Source organism: Bufo bufo, chromosome 2 (assembly GCF_905171765.1).
Source record: "Bufo bufo chromosome 2, aBufBuf1.1, whole genome shotgun sequence".
NCBI lineage: Eukaryota > Metazoa > Chordata > Amphibia > Anura > Bufonidae > Bufo > Bufo bufo.
The window spans coordinates 49,279,236-49,294,542 of NC_053390.1; the positions used below are offsets into that span (position 1 = coordinate 49,279,236).

Below are 15,307 nucleotides of genomic sequence, written 5' to 3' on the forward strand. Positions count from 1 at the left end.
GAATTATTAGGAACACCTGTTCTATTTCTCATTAATGCAATAGTCAACCAATCACATGGCAGTTGCTTCAATGCATTTAGGGGGGTGCTCCTGGTCAAGACAATCTCCTGAACTCCAAACTGAGTGTCAGAATGGGAAAGAAAGGTGATTTAAGCAATTTTGAGCGTGGCATGGTTGTTGGTGCCAGACGGGCCGGTCTGAGTATTTCACAATCTGCTCAGTTACTGGGATTTTCATGCACAAACATTTCTAGGGTTTACAAAGAATGGTGTGAAAAGGGAAAAACATCCAGTATGCGGCAGTCCTGTGGGCAAAAATGCCTTGTGGATGCTAGAGGTCAGAGGAGAATGGGCCGACTGATTCAAGCTGATAGAAGAGCAACGTTGACTGAAATACAATCGTTACAACCGAGGTATGCAGCAAAGCATTTGTGAAGCCACAACACGCACAACCTTGAGGCGGATGGGCTACAACAGCAGAAGACCCCACCGGGTACCACTCATCTCCACTACAAATAGGAAAAAGAGGCTACAATTTGCACGAGCTCACCAAAACTGGACTGTTGAAGACTGGAAAAATGTTGCCTGGTCTGATGAGTCTCGATTTCTGTTGAGACATTCAAATGGTAGAGTCCGAATTTGGCGTAAACAGAATGAGAACATGTATCCATCCTCTGATGGCTACTTCCAGCAGGATAATGCCCCATGTCACAAAGCTCGAATCATTTCAAATTGGTTTCTTGAACATGACAATGAGTTCACTGTACTAAAATGGCCCCACAGTCACCAGATCTCAACCCAATAGAGCATCTTTGGGATGTGGTGGAACGGGAGCTTCGTGCCCTGGATGTGCATCCCTCAAATCTCCATCAACTGCAAGATGCTATCCTATCAATATGGGCCAACATTTCTAAAGAATGCTATCAGCACCTTGTTGAATCAATGCCACGTAGAATTAAGGCAGTTCTGAAGTCAAAAGGGGGTCCAACACCGTAATAGTATGGTGTTCCTAATAATTCTTTAGGTGAGTGTATATATATATATATATATATATATATATATATATATATATATACATACACACACATACATACACACTGCTTAATTAATTTGAAAGACCCCCCCAAAAAAAAAAATATTTCGACCATGTGGAAACTGAATATACGTAAATGGACGACTGAGGTGTGACTCTTAATTTCTCGTTAATACACACAGTTAGATTGCTGCTATACCTTGTGTCTTGTAGTAATCACATATACTCTATATGCTGATTTAATTACATTTAACAATCCAAAAATTTACACAACATACACAATTCTTCTTTGGAATCCTAGCCTTTCCCTTCACCCTCCCTAGCAATAAGCTAGGTTGATTGATTTCTGACTGTCCCTGATTGATTTTTTACTGTCCCTTACTCTCTAAGATCGTTTTCCTGGCAGACACTCCTGCAGCACTGATTGGCTTATCCAAGCTGTCTGTCAGCCTGGGAGCCAATCAGGGCAAGCCCTGCCCCCCCTCTTCCTCTTAGGGTTATGTGAGAACCCTTCTTCTTTCTCCCTAGTGCTTTTTTTCTGCCGACGTGCACTAAAATGGATTTAGTGGATTTGTCCGAAACGAATCCGGAAAGATTTGTGTTCCTCTGCCATCCAAAAAATAGCAAAGTTCAGACATAATTAAAACACAAGAAAAACTATATAAAAATGGGGTATCGCTGTAATTGTACTGACCCTGTGAATGAAGGGAATGAAGGGAACAGGTCAGTTTTAAAGCATAGGGAACGCCGTAAGAACAAAACCCAGAAAACTGTGGCAGAACTGCATTTTTTTTTCCAATTCTACCACATTTGGAAATTTTTTCCAGCTTTCCCACTACATCATATGCAATATTAAATAGTGGCATTAGAAAGTACAACTTGTCCCACAAATAAGTCCTCATACAGCTATGTGAACAGAGAAATAAAAAAAAAGTTATGGTTTTGAGAAAGAAAGCAGGGAGTAAAAAAATCTAAATGGAAATACGGAAAATCGACATGTCAGGAAGGGGTTAAAGAACCTGGGTAAGGTGCCTTTAATACTGGTTTAGCTGGTGCGGGGAGTTTTATAAGCAATGTTTCCTGGGAGAAATATGCAAACTGTCTGTCCTCTAGGACAAAGAAATCAGTCTCTCTAGTGCCACTTATAGATAGCTACCCTGTAAGTCAATGTCTGACCCATGGAAGAGTCCTAAAAGGGTTGTGCCATGACTGATGTAAAAAGAAAATTAAAATTTGACATTATATAGTACATGACAAGAACTTTCACATGGCTCTCCCCATTCATTGCTTCAATTGCTGTACTAGATTCTCTTCAGGCTGCCACCTCAGGGACATGACCTGCTTAGAGGGAGTGTCCTTTCTGCTGCAGCTCTCTGCTTGTAATGGCAACAGCTTCAAACAGTATATATAGATGGTGGCAGTTTAAAGGGAACCTGTCATGATGAACATGGTGTCTGAATGCAGCATGATGTTATAAAGCAGGAGGAGCTGAGCAGATTGATGTATAGTTTTATGGGAAAAGATTCAATAAAACGTGTAATTTTTCCATTTATATCCGTGCTGATTCTGGGCTTTGAAGTCCAGGAGACTGTTCTATCAGTGATTGACATGCTTCCCTCTATGAGGAGGTCGGTCTGATCAGTGATTGACAGCCTGCCCTCTATGACTGTGTATACAGAGATAGCTGTCAATCACTGATAGGACCGACCTCCTCATAGAGGGAAGGATGATGTCAATCACTGATAGGACCGACCTCCTCATAGAGGGAAGCATGTCCATCACTGATAGGACCGACCTCCTCATAGAGGGAAGCATGTCAATCACTGATAGGACCGACCTTCTCATAGAGGGAAGACTGTCAATCACTGATAGGACCGACCTCGTCATAGAGGGAAGGAAGTCAATCACTGATAGGACCGACCTCCTCATAGAGGGAAGCATGTCAATCACTGATAGGACCGACCTCCTCATAGAGGGAAGCATGTCTGTCACTTACAAAAGTAACTAATCTTTCGTGTAGAGTTAGATTAAAAAATGGTGGCACCATTGGCGGATCCGGGGCAGCATTTTATACTGGCACAAATTATAGGGGCACTAGGGGCACCTTAGCTCAACTGGGGGCACTAAGTGTTTTTTGTAGTGGCACACAGTACGGGTCATTGGATCACGTGAGGGCACTCTGGGGACATTAACTGGGGGCACTAAGAGGAGGTATTTTTGTTTATTTTTTTACTGCCACAGAACGGAGCATTTTTTTGTACTGGCGCACATTATAGGGGGGCTTTATTACAACTGGGGGACTATGGGAGCATTATTACTTCTGGGGCACAATTACTATTGGGGCACTGTAGGAGCACTATTACTACTAAGTGCATTCTGGCACCGAATTATTACTATTGTTGGGATTTTGGAGAGCACTATTACTGTGGGGGCACCCTGGCACAGTATCAGCTTAGCACAGTTATTTTTGGGGGACATTATGGTTACACTATTAGTGTCAGGGGCACTATTTGCTGGGCGCAGTTATTTTTTAGGCCATTGTGTTTCAATAATTATTGAAGGGGGCGCTATCTGTGTGTAACTAGTATTTTCAGGGGGTTTATCTGTTTCTACAGCATAGTTTTGGGGGGCACAGCGTCTCAGTATTGGGGGTGCATAATGGGATGTTGAGAAGGTGGGAGTGTAGTGTCCCCCTACGTAAGGGTGGGCACTACTCAAGGGTCAATTGGGTCACGTTGTTCTCCACCTCCTGTGGAACATGATTATGGTATTTTATATTGCATTGTAATGTATAATTTCATGATAATTTCCTGTGTACCAGGCCTGTTAGGGGTGTAGTTCCTCTTCCTAGGCAGTAGAGGGAGCTAGGGAACCCCCTAGTATATATAGACAGGTCTAGTCCAGAGATAGGGGGTGTTTTAGAAGTCAAGATTCACTTCAGCCAGGCAGGAGCTGAGGTCAGCTTCTAACATGCAGCTAGATAGCCCAGGCTCCTAGCTTGCCCCCAGGAGAAGAGGTTCCCTCCTAAAGTTATCCTGCAGCTTACAAAGTACAGAGCAGTGCTAATTTTAACCAGCAAAGTAGAAAGCTGAAAGGTAGAAGGTTTTTTGCAGCAAGTGGATTCATACCAGAGGAAGGTTCCCCTCCCAAGGATAAAGCCAGCTATTAGGCATCCGGGCCTTGGAGAAAGTCAGACAGGATTCTGCAGAAAGTACAGCCTGATCTGTGAGTTTATTCCCTCTGAGTTATCTTGCTAGGATTTTACCTGCCATTTATGTCAAGCCTGCCTGATACCATTACCCTGCCTATGGAGCTTTATCTGAAGCCTGTAAATAGTTGAACTGTTCAGTAAAAAAGAATTTCTGGTTCACTACAACTGTGTGTACCTCAATTATTCCTACAACAAAATCGGTGTGCCACCATTACCGGCACTGGCGTCACGAACTATAAGGGATCTTGCCACCGGCACACTAAACTTCCAACACCCAGGGCACCTCACTAACCACCCGGCCTGGTCCCTATATACAGAGAGTGCCCCAGAGGATCTACGTGCCAGCCTCTCCATCACTGCTGTATGCCTGCCCAGGGTCTTCTACAAATTGTGAGTACCAAGAGGAACCCTCGGTCTGCTAACTGACCCCCGTGACCTCACATTTGCTCACCCTGCAGGACTGGCGTACTGCAGGGGGAAAAGTAGAAAACTAAGATGTCTGTCTGTCAAACTCTGCAGAGATGAGAGATGGTTGAAAGAAATCATCATGGTGGTCTGGTCTGAATGGAGAAGATGAAGAAAGAGAACATCTACATCAAAGGAGACGTCACTGGATGTAAGAGGTATGGGGCGCGATATATATGGGTGGGGCTGTGTGTGGGTGTGGCTTGAGGGTGGGCGGGGACACAGGGGCCCCATAATCTCATATTGCCCGGGGAAGTGCCCCTCCCGAGACCAGGCTCTGGATCCGCCACTGGGTGGCACAACACCTTTAAAACATAACAGCCAAGTCAGAGGATGCAAAAATGAAAATTAGCTCTCATTCAGAAGGAAAAAAAACTGTCCAACATTTTTCTAAACTTCCTTTCAGCATCTACACCATGGCGGATAACAGGGAACAACAGAAAAAATAAAAATAAATGACACGTGAAATATAGTCTACGCCACTCTTACTGAATGAAAACACTGCATCCGTTCTGCGCAATCTTACGCGTGGTTAACTTGATTAAACATTAAAAGCGTCTGGCAACCGTCCCTTTAAATGTTTGGTGACAGCAGGGTATCTGCCCCTATTACACGTCTTTACACCAAGTGCATGCTATAAAGCGGGTGTGCTCTACCAGCTGCGGAGACGGGACGCACATGTCATATGTTTCACCTGCTGACATTGCAACGTGAGAGACTGATGACATACATAACAAGACGGCGTGCAGAAATCAGGAGCGTGGTGGTCCTGCTCCCAGCATATACCGAGGCCTATGCCCAGCACGGGATGGCGACTGCACATTTCCCTTACACTACGCAAACTTTTTTTCCTCCTCTATTCCGAGCAGTCACCTGATCCCAGGTCTAGGCAGGGTCATAGCAAACACAGAAAATAATAGTAAAAAAAAAAAATATATAGATGCTAAAAAAAGGAGGATAAAAAAATGCATAAAAAGCAAAAAACTTACAGATGATCCAAGCCCGGTCTCCTTGCAGTGTTCTGTATATTTTTGCACCACCCTTGTGGCTTGTGGAGTCTTCTATGCGAACAGCCTGTATGAGGAGAAGGCGTGCCTTCGCAATCTCCACACGGATATGAGGAACTCACCTCAGGCAAATCTTTCTTGTGACTCAACTACATTACAACTGAAAACATACTCTGCTGAGACTCTAAGCCTACGCACTAAACTTGGTGTCCTTTATCGAGGGTACAGCTCGGGATTCTCAGAAAAGGTTATTCCGTGCAAGAACAGATCCTAACGGAGTAAATCACAGGCAGCGAAATCATCGCAAGCCCCCCTCATCAGACATACGGGGAGGAGGTGCCCACGCAAGTGGGAATATAAAAATATCTCTGTGCCACCACATACAGATCGAGGAAAAGAAAAGAACACAAAGAGAGGTTACAATGTATTCAGTCACCTGACGAAAAAAAGGATACATTGTAACTAAAAACACCAAACAAACGACATGGTAACAGGTAGAAAAAGTGAAATAAAAAATGCATTTTATAGTGTAATTTTTGATTTTTTCAGATCTTGAAACTATTTAATATTTTTGATAATTAATTATTATTACCTAAAGAAAATAAATCGAATACAATAAAAATTCTCCAATATGTATTATTAATAATTCGTACATTAGAAAAGGGGAAAATATACTCAAAATATACCAGTAGGGCTACAAGTCGCACAACAATGAGTCCCGTACAATTACACTCGCGCAGCATTTTTTGAAATGATTGTCAATGGTGGATTTTTTGCTACTGTTGTGTCGCAGTATTCTCCAATTTGCGGTCCCCAATGCACGGAGAACGCTCGTGCGGCCTCCGGGACGGATCCAGACTCATTCAACTTGAATGGGTCCGTGATATGCCCGTTTTGCAAAAAGATAGAGCAAGTTCTATCTTTTTGTGAAACGGAAGTAGGGAACGGAACCCCACAGAAGCACTCCGTAGTGCTTCCGTAGGGTTCCGTTCCGTGCTCCAATCCGCACCGTTTCTGCATACCCAGATTTGCGGACCCATTCAAGTGAATGGGTCCACATCCGCGATGCAGAATGCACACGGAATGGTGTCCGTTTATTGCGGATCCGCGTATGCGGTCCACAATACGGAAACGGAACACATACGTTCGTGTGCCGGAGGCCTTAGGCTAGTTTCACACTATCGCTTAGGATCTGGCAGGGAACATCTTGCCGAAACTCTCTGTATTCCGGTATTGCCAGAAACTTACAGGGGTTCTCCGGGCTTTTAATATTGATGACCTATCCTCAAGACAGGTCATCAATATCAGATTGGCTGACACCCGGCTGTATGAGGATGCTCTCCTTTGCCCTACGGTGAATCGCGCAGGGAAAAGGCATTTTCTGGAGTTCCGGTGACGTACCGGGCTCTACATGGGGACTGCTAGGCGGAGGCTTCTTCCTAGCAGTGCACCCGGTAATGTCATCAGCTATAATGGGCGGGCTTTAGCACTGCCTTAGGCTACATGCACACGACCGTTGTTTTGGTCCACATTCGAACCGTAGTTTTTGCGGCTTGGATGCGGACCCATTAACTTCAATGGGGCCGCAAAAGATGCGGACAGCACTCCGTCTGCTGTCCGCATCCGTTGCTCCGTTCCGTGGTCCGCAAAAACAATATAACCTGTACTATTCTTGTCCGTTTTGCGGACATGAATAGGCACATTGCCGGTGTCCGTGTTTTGCGGATCTGCAAAACACATACGGACGTGTGAAATGGACCCTAATAAATATAAACAAACAGCCCGTGCCCTGGGCGATCCAGCGCAGCGCAAGGGAGAGCATCAGAGCATGAAATGCTCCGATGCTCATATCAGGGGGGCTGCCTCGGTGAAAATGGGGATATGTCTGGATTCAGCTCTGAACCAGGACAACCCCTTTAACTATATCTTGAAAATTTAGATGTTTAGACCTATGGCAAAAATACTAAAGTAAAAAAAAAAAAATTGCGGGGAATGTGCTGGCACATGTAAGGCAACGAACTGAAAAATGCTGCTCTTCAATGTAAACAATGTCTGACATTTACAACCTATCACCGTATATCTGGGAGAAAAATCCTGCTCTCTAGCCTTTAGGGAAATGAAAAAAAAATAATTGCCTTGGGCATAAAGTTGCCGAACAGGTTGGATTGGAATCCGCAAAGTGCAACACAGAAGGGTGTGGGCATCTGTACAGCACATTGTTTAATTTCACATTACTGTATAATTCCCAGGTTATAATGGTAGGAAGGATAATAAAGGAATCGCCTCCTCTTATAAGATCAAGACGGGTTTTAGATCACTGCTGTTTTTGAAAGTTTTTTTTAATGATGCAAAACTGTGTTCATCACTGCAATAAATTGTGCTTTGAAAAAAAGTAAGAACCCGGTAGACATCTTTAAGGGGCTGTACCACCATTAACCCTTAGATGGCCTGGCAATTTTTTATTTTTGCATTTTCTTCTTTCCTTCCCAGAGCCATAACTTTTTTTTATTTGTCCATTCACACAGCCATACGAGAGCTTGTTTTTTGCAGGACAAGTTGTACTTTGTAATGAACCATTTGCTATCGCATATTGCATACAACGTAATGGGAAGCTGGAATAAAATTTCCAAATTGAGTGGAATTGGGGGGGGGGGGGGGGGGACGCAATTCCGACACAGTTTTATGGGTTTTGTTTTTACAGGGTTTCCTACAGTATGCGATAAAACGGACCTGTTCCCTTCACTCTCAGGGTCAGTACAATTACAACAATGCCACACTTGTATAATTTTTTCTTGCGTTTTAATACTGAGGTGCCTAACACAAAATCATTAGATTGCCATTTCTATTTAGCAATTGAATTTAATCCATTGCTAAATAGAAAATTCTGTATATTCCAATGTAATGCTACCACCTGCAGGCCGACACTGGAATATACCTGTGACAGGCATCAGAGCCTCTAGTAGGCTCCGACCTATCATTACCAAGGAACAGCTTCCCCGATCTCAGAGAGGGGAAGCTTCTCTGGGCAGAGGAACACACCACTGGGATTTTCTCCACTCAGATGCCATGGTCACATGTCTGCGATCTGCATTATCACGGACTGCAGACATTAGCCTCGGGTCTCTGCTGTTAAAAACATCTTAGCAGCGACGGCCGTTTCACGCCAATTCGCGCTTCCTCAGGCCAGCTGCTAGGGTGTCCGCTGCGCTCGCGGGTAGATGTCATGTTTAAAGTGACGACTTCCGATATACATGTATGGTGCTGATTGTGCAGCTTTCTGTTGAGGACTGAAAGATGTCCACGGAGGAGGATGTGGAGGAGGTAGATAAGTGCCTGGTGTGGGAACCATATCAACACAACTGTGGAGGTGTCCAAAGGACCTGGCCTTCTTACTGTGGTGCTGCTTGAGAAAACATTGACCCATTGGGCCGGGAAACACATGTACGGTCCTCCTTTCCATGACAGGGGCTCCAGTTGTCCACACTGATGTGCTCCTTGCATGGAGTGGTCCATGTTCTTCGCCATGTCACAATACAAGGCAGGGATAGACTTATTGGGAGAAATAATAGTGGCTAAGTATCTCCTATCAAAGCTAAGTGCATCACCAGTCCCTCAGCTGACCACAATAGAAGCATGTCTGGCATTTTTTTTTTTTTGGGATGTTCTGGCCATACTGTACCTTGCCCCTGCTCTTTATTGCCGCTGTGGCCTCCACCCTCCTCCTCAGCACCCCATTCAAGCGCCTAGGCCCTGGCCAACACACAATCATTATTATTGTCCTCACTCTCCTCGCCAGTACATCCATTCTCTATATCGGACTTTATCAGACTGTGCTAGGTCATCGTAGGCTCCTTGGTCCACTTCACCATTCCCTCCTCTATATTTGCCCCCAAGTACCACTGATGCCACGGGTAGCACTGCCCCTACCGCCACTACGACTACCACCAGCCTCCACCAGAACCCCCTCTTTATGGCAGTCGAAAAGCTGACTGCTCTTAGAACTCATCAACAGAAAGACCATCTTGAGCATATTCCATATTGATGGCCCTTCTTAGGAAAAAAAGAAGGCACCCTGTTAGGAGGGGGCAGTGAAGACAGACATGATGCAAGTGAAAGGCTTCTCTGGGGCCACAAAGAGGAGGAGGAGCAGAAGGAATGTGCTGAGCTCTGGCTCCAAGGCATGGTGTCAGACTCACAGGTGACATCAGTATCATCCTGCTGTGAGAGGATGATTGAATCCAGACCACAATGGCATCCTCTTTGTCCTAAATAATAATCTGTTGCCTACCAGAAGCTAGATACACTGTGTCCTTCTGCTACTGCTGGCCAGAGGGGTGGTGCCCATGGCATTGTTGTTTGCACTACTACAGCCACCCACATTCTCACTCGCAGATTATGATGCATGGGTCTTTCATTGCGGATCCGTCTCACAAATGCATTGCAATACTGGATCAGTCTTTCCGGTTGTCAGCCGGAAAAACGGATCCGGTATTAATTTTTTTCTCATTTTTAAAGGTCTGCACTTGCGCAGACTGCAAAACCGGCTCCGTTTTGCCAGAACACTTGGGGCCAGATCCGGCATTAATGCATTTCAATGGAAATTAATGCTGGATCCGGGATTCCGGCAAGTGTTCAGTATTTTTGGCCGGAGAGAAAACTGCAGCATGCTGCAGTATTTTTTCCGGCCAAAAAACGTAAGAGGGACTAAACTGATGCATCCTCATGCTTACTGAACGGAATGCTCTCCATTCAGAATGCATTAGGATAAGGGTCCATTCACACGTCCGTAAGTGTTTTGCGAATCCGCAAATTGCGGATCTGCAAAACACGGACACCTGCAATGTGCGATCCGCAATTTGCAGATCCGCACATCACAGACACTATAATAGAAAATGCCTTTTCTGGTCTGCAATTGCGGACAAGAATAGGACATGTTCTATTTTTTCCAGGAACTAAAATTGCGGATCCCGAAAAAACGGATCCCAAAAAAACAGATGCGGATCCCGAAAATGCAGATGCGGATCCAGGAAATGTGGATTTGCATCCGTTCCAGCCCCATTGAATGCGGACCCAAATTACGGACGTGTGAATGGACCCTTAAACTGATCCGTTTTTTCCCGGTATGGAGCCCCTGTGACGGAAGTCAATACTGGAAAACAAAAATGCTAGTGTGAAAGTACCCTTACTAGATTTCTGGAGAAAGGTCGTTGATCCAGGGAGTTGGCCTGATTGGAGTCGGGAAGGAATTTTTTTCCCTAAATGTTTTTTTTTTGCCTTCCTCTAGATGAAGGATAACAGGCTGCGCTGGATGGACAGATGTAAATGCCACCTGCTACAAACACACTGCACATTTATAATTGGTAGCAAACTTACAAGAGTTTGTTTGTAATGGCACAATTAAAAATCAACTGCCACAAACACTGTATACTAGTGTTGACACACTAAATTGTACAGAAAAAAAATAAAAATAAAAAATAATGACTCTTTCAGTGATCTTGTGCAAGATTCTTTGCGTAGGCAGTGCAAGATATGAACAGCTCCAGCAGCTGCCCTACTGATAAAACCAGATTTTTTTATTTTATTTTTCTGTGCATGAGGTAGCCTTTCCTCCTCCAAAAAAAGCTTCTACAGTTCGTGATTGTTTACTAGGAATATTCCCAGCACCAGCACCAGCATATATTTCAATACATATCCTGTGCAATTGCACCTTTAAAAAAAGAAAAAAAGAAAACCACTGTTGCAATTTAGCAGTTTAATCAGTGCTCAAGTCAGGACAATTTAGGCCTCTTTCACACTTGCGTTGTTGGGATCCGGCATGCACTTCCGTTGCCGGAGGTGCCTGCCGGATCCGGAAAAACGCAAGTGTACTGAAAGCATTTGAAGACGGAACCGTCTTCCAAATGCTTTCAGTGTTACTATGGCACCCAGGACGCTATTAAAGTCCTGGTTGCCATAGTAGTAGTGGGGAGCGGAGGAGCGGTATACTTACAGTCCGTGCGGCTCCCGGGGCGCTCCAGAATGACGTCAGAGCGCCCCATGCGCATGGATGACGTGATCCATGCGATCACGTGATCCATGCGCTTGGGGCGCCCTGACGTCACTCTGGAGCGCCCGGGGAGACGCACGGAAGGTAAGTACACTGCTCCCCCGCTCCCCGCTACACTTTACCATGGCTGCCAGGACTTTAGCGTCCCGGCAGCCATGGTAACCACTCTGAAAAAGCTAAATGTCGGCTCCGGCAATGCGCCGAAACGACGTTTAGCTTAAGGCCGGATCCGGATCAATGCCTTCCAATGGGCATTAATTCCAGATCCGGCCTTGCGGCAAGTGTTCCGGATTTTTGGCCGGAGCAAAAAGCGCAGCATGCTGCGGTATTTTCTCCGGCCAACAAACGTTCCGTACCGGAACTGAAGACATCCTGAACGGATTACTCTCCATTCAGAATGCATTAGGATAATCCTGATCAGGATTCTTCCGGCATAGAGCCCCGACGACGGAACTCTATGCCGGAAGACAAGAACGCAGGTGTGAAAGAGCCCTAAGTGTGTCAATACCAGTGTACAGTGTGTTTGTGGCAACCTGATAAATCCCTACACTCCCCCTGCAAGACCCTAAAATGTCTGGCCTGTGTCTCTAATTGGTGTCTGTCAGACACATCCTCTCACATCAGTGGCTGAGCTCACAATAGCATTTGTGCTTTACAGAACGCACAGTACCTGATAGAAAAGCCAATATCCTGCCTCCTGATTGGATGTCAGGTTGACTGCAAAGCATTGTGAGCAAGCCCGTTAGCTGGGGAACCCGCCAGGGGTCATGTGATCATCAGTCTCCATCCTCCCTGCCCCATTTACCTTGCATTTTAAAAATAAAATGGCGGGTGCCGTTTTGTGCGATTCATCCAAAGCGAATTGCCAAAACTGCAGGTTAGTTGGGCAGAAGAATTTTTGTGAATTTCAAGATGAATCCGATTAGTTTAGAATCGATTCGCTAATCTCTAATGCAGACAACATACGGTAGCAGCAGCTGTGGATTTCTTGACCAAGTTCAGTGTCTTCCGGTGTCCGCACACTGGAGTCCTGCTGCCTATTCTGTAGCTTTATGCGAAAAATGATCTGGCTGTCTGTCACCACCTCTTGGTAACAAGTGGTACTGCAATATTACTGAATTGAGCAAACAACAGTATAAGCCAGACTGGGGAGAAGCAGACTCCCACTCTCGGACATATAGTGTGACCATGTATTGCATGGTGGCATATTCGTTTAAATGAGCGACTAATTCCAGCTCCTAGAAGCCTTGCCGAAGATATGATTTCGCCGCTAGAAGCCGCGACCAACCTGGACATGTAGCATTACAGATAAATGGCCTCCCCAAGGGAAGATGCTGCTTTTTAGGGTCTGAACTGAAAAGGGGTCCACCCAGGAGGAGGAAGACTAAAATATTTTATTGTCCGGGTCCCCTCAACAGAATTATACAATGAAATTATACAGTGAAATGGACATAGCGGCTGCCGGGCCTCATCTGAGAGACCAATCTTGACTAGCCACAGGAGTGGGGGTTGCATGGGAGGAGGGGGTTGTGAAGACGTTTCGGGGAGGAGAGGCCAGTTCAAAAATTTGCTGTGGGGCCCAGTCATTTCTAGTTATGGTACTCTGTCTCCCATGTGATAAATGAAATGAAAACGCCCGAGACCGCCAGAGCGGGATCCACTTATAGGGTGTGTCTCTGTTATGACCCCCAGAGTGGGGCCCCGAATGGGAGACAACACTCTATGACATCTATATAGTCTAATAGGACATATGAGCAGAGGTTGTCTTATGAAGACCACCCCTGTTCATATGCCCTATTACAGCATAGTGTCTGATCGATGGGGCTTCCGCCGCAGGGACCCCCACCTTTCATGAGAATGGGGGTCCCATGTACCCAGGCTGAATGTGGTGGTGCTTGCACCTTTGCACTGCAGCTCCACTCGAGGTCTATGGGTTAGGGTTAGAATTTTAGGTGGATTTCCCCTTTAATATCAGAACTCTACGAATCTCCAGCACCTCCCGCAGCACAGCCGATCTGTTCCCTCTTCTGCTGGCTGCGCTCTCTGTTGCATTTGCTCTCTTCAAAGTCGTATATTTCACGTAAATCTTCCCAGCTGCGTTTATTGACTCACCACTTTAGCAATTTCCTATATTTTAAAGCAGCGGCAATATATTCCTCTGAAATGGCAAATTTATAGCGCATGTTGTCATTACTGAGAGAAGAGATATAACCTTGGTGTGCTGGAAGCTCACAGAAACAGTAATGTGCAGCTTCGGGAAAGTTGCTGCGGAAATCACTTACTAAATATTTCAAGATTTAGTTAAAAGTTGTAAAAGCTGACCTTGTGGATACACAACGTGCTAAGATGGGAGATGGGAAAAGGGCTCGTATATGCTGCTAAATATTATTATGGTTTATAGATGTCACATGGTATGCATTGTAGACGCAGCTAAACTGCTCCATAACAGAGCCAACTGTAGTGCCCCATAACAGAGCCAGATAGTGTGACCCCCATAACAGAGACAGCCATAGTACTCCCACAACAGTGCCAGCCAAAGTGCTCAGACCAGAGTAACTCACAGTTCCCCTCTATCGCAGCCAACTCTAGTGCTGCCATAACAGTCCCTGGCAGGGTCCCAAAATAGGTACTTACAGTGCCCCTATACAAGACACAGTGCCCCCATAATAAACCCACCTGTACTGCTCCCATAAGTGAGCCAACCATAGTGCCTCCATAACAGAGCAACTCACAGTGCCCCTGTATCACAGTCAGAGTGACCCTATATTAGAACCACCCCTAGAGGTCCCATAACAGTGCCCTATAATACAGTTACCCACAGTACCCCTGTACCAGAACCAAACAAAGTCTCCCATAATACAGCCAACTGTAGTGCTCCCATAAGTGAGCTGACCACAGTGCCCCCATAAGTGAGCCGACCACAGTGCCCCTGTACAAGTCACACACACTGCTCCAAAACTAGAGCCAACTGTAGTGCCCCCATAAGTGAGCTGACCACAGTGCCCCAATAACAGAGCAACTCACAGTGCCCCTGTACAAGCCAGACACACTGTCCAATACTAGAGCCAACTGTAGTGCCCCCATAATAGTGCCAGCTAAAGTGCCTAGTAACGGAGCTATCCACAGTCCCCCTGTACCACAGCCAGGCACAGTGCACCCTAGGATGTTTCATTTTTCCAAGATGTGATTTTCATATGAGTTTGCTTACCGCCAGAGTCTCAGTGATGTAAAAGATATATATTTAGGGGTTGCACACATTGATCGCTTTTATTACTACTCTCACTCCTCTACCTAGGAGGTTGGCCTAAAAACTACTTCAGTTTCAGGATCCCAGGGGCTCTGCATCAAGCAAGGTGGATGGCAAAGGCAATATATGCACTTAAAATTGTCCTCTTCACTAAACTGTTGAATATTCCTCAATGAGAATTGAAAGGAATGAAACGGGTTGCACATTTTGTCAGCCTCAAATATGTTCACTTTTTGCACGAGGCAATTGTAAATTAATGGGCTCCAAAGAATGATTTGGATATGCTACAGCTTCTGAGC

At 45.4% G+C, this 15,307-nt stretch overlaps 1 protein-coding gene across 3 annotated transcripts in view; it reads right to left on the reverse strand.

Moving 5' to 3' along the window:
• RAB27B (RAB27B, member RAS oncogene family) overlaps window positions 1–15,307 on the reverse strand; it is a 124,125-nt gene that overhangs the window by 46,830 nt on the left and 61,988 nt on the right. For 2 of the 3 annotated variants that reach the window (XM_040421047.1, XM_040421046.1), the window contains exon 1: window positions 5,698–5,837. The exons of the other annotated variant lie outside the window; for it this stretch is intronic. The gene's annotated coding sequence lies outside the window, so the exon portion shown is untranslated. Of the gene's footprint in view, window positions 1–5,697; window positions 5,838–15,307 lie in introns of those variants that run through there. 3 annotated transcript variants of the gene reach the window in all.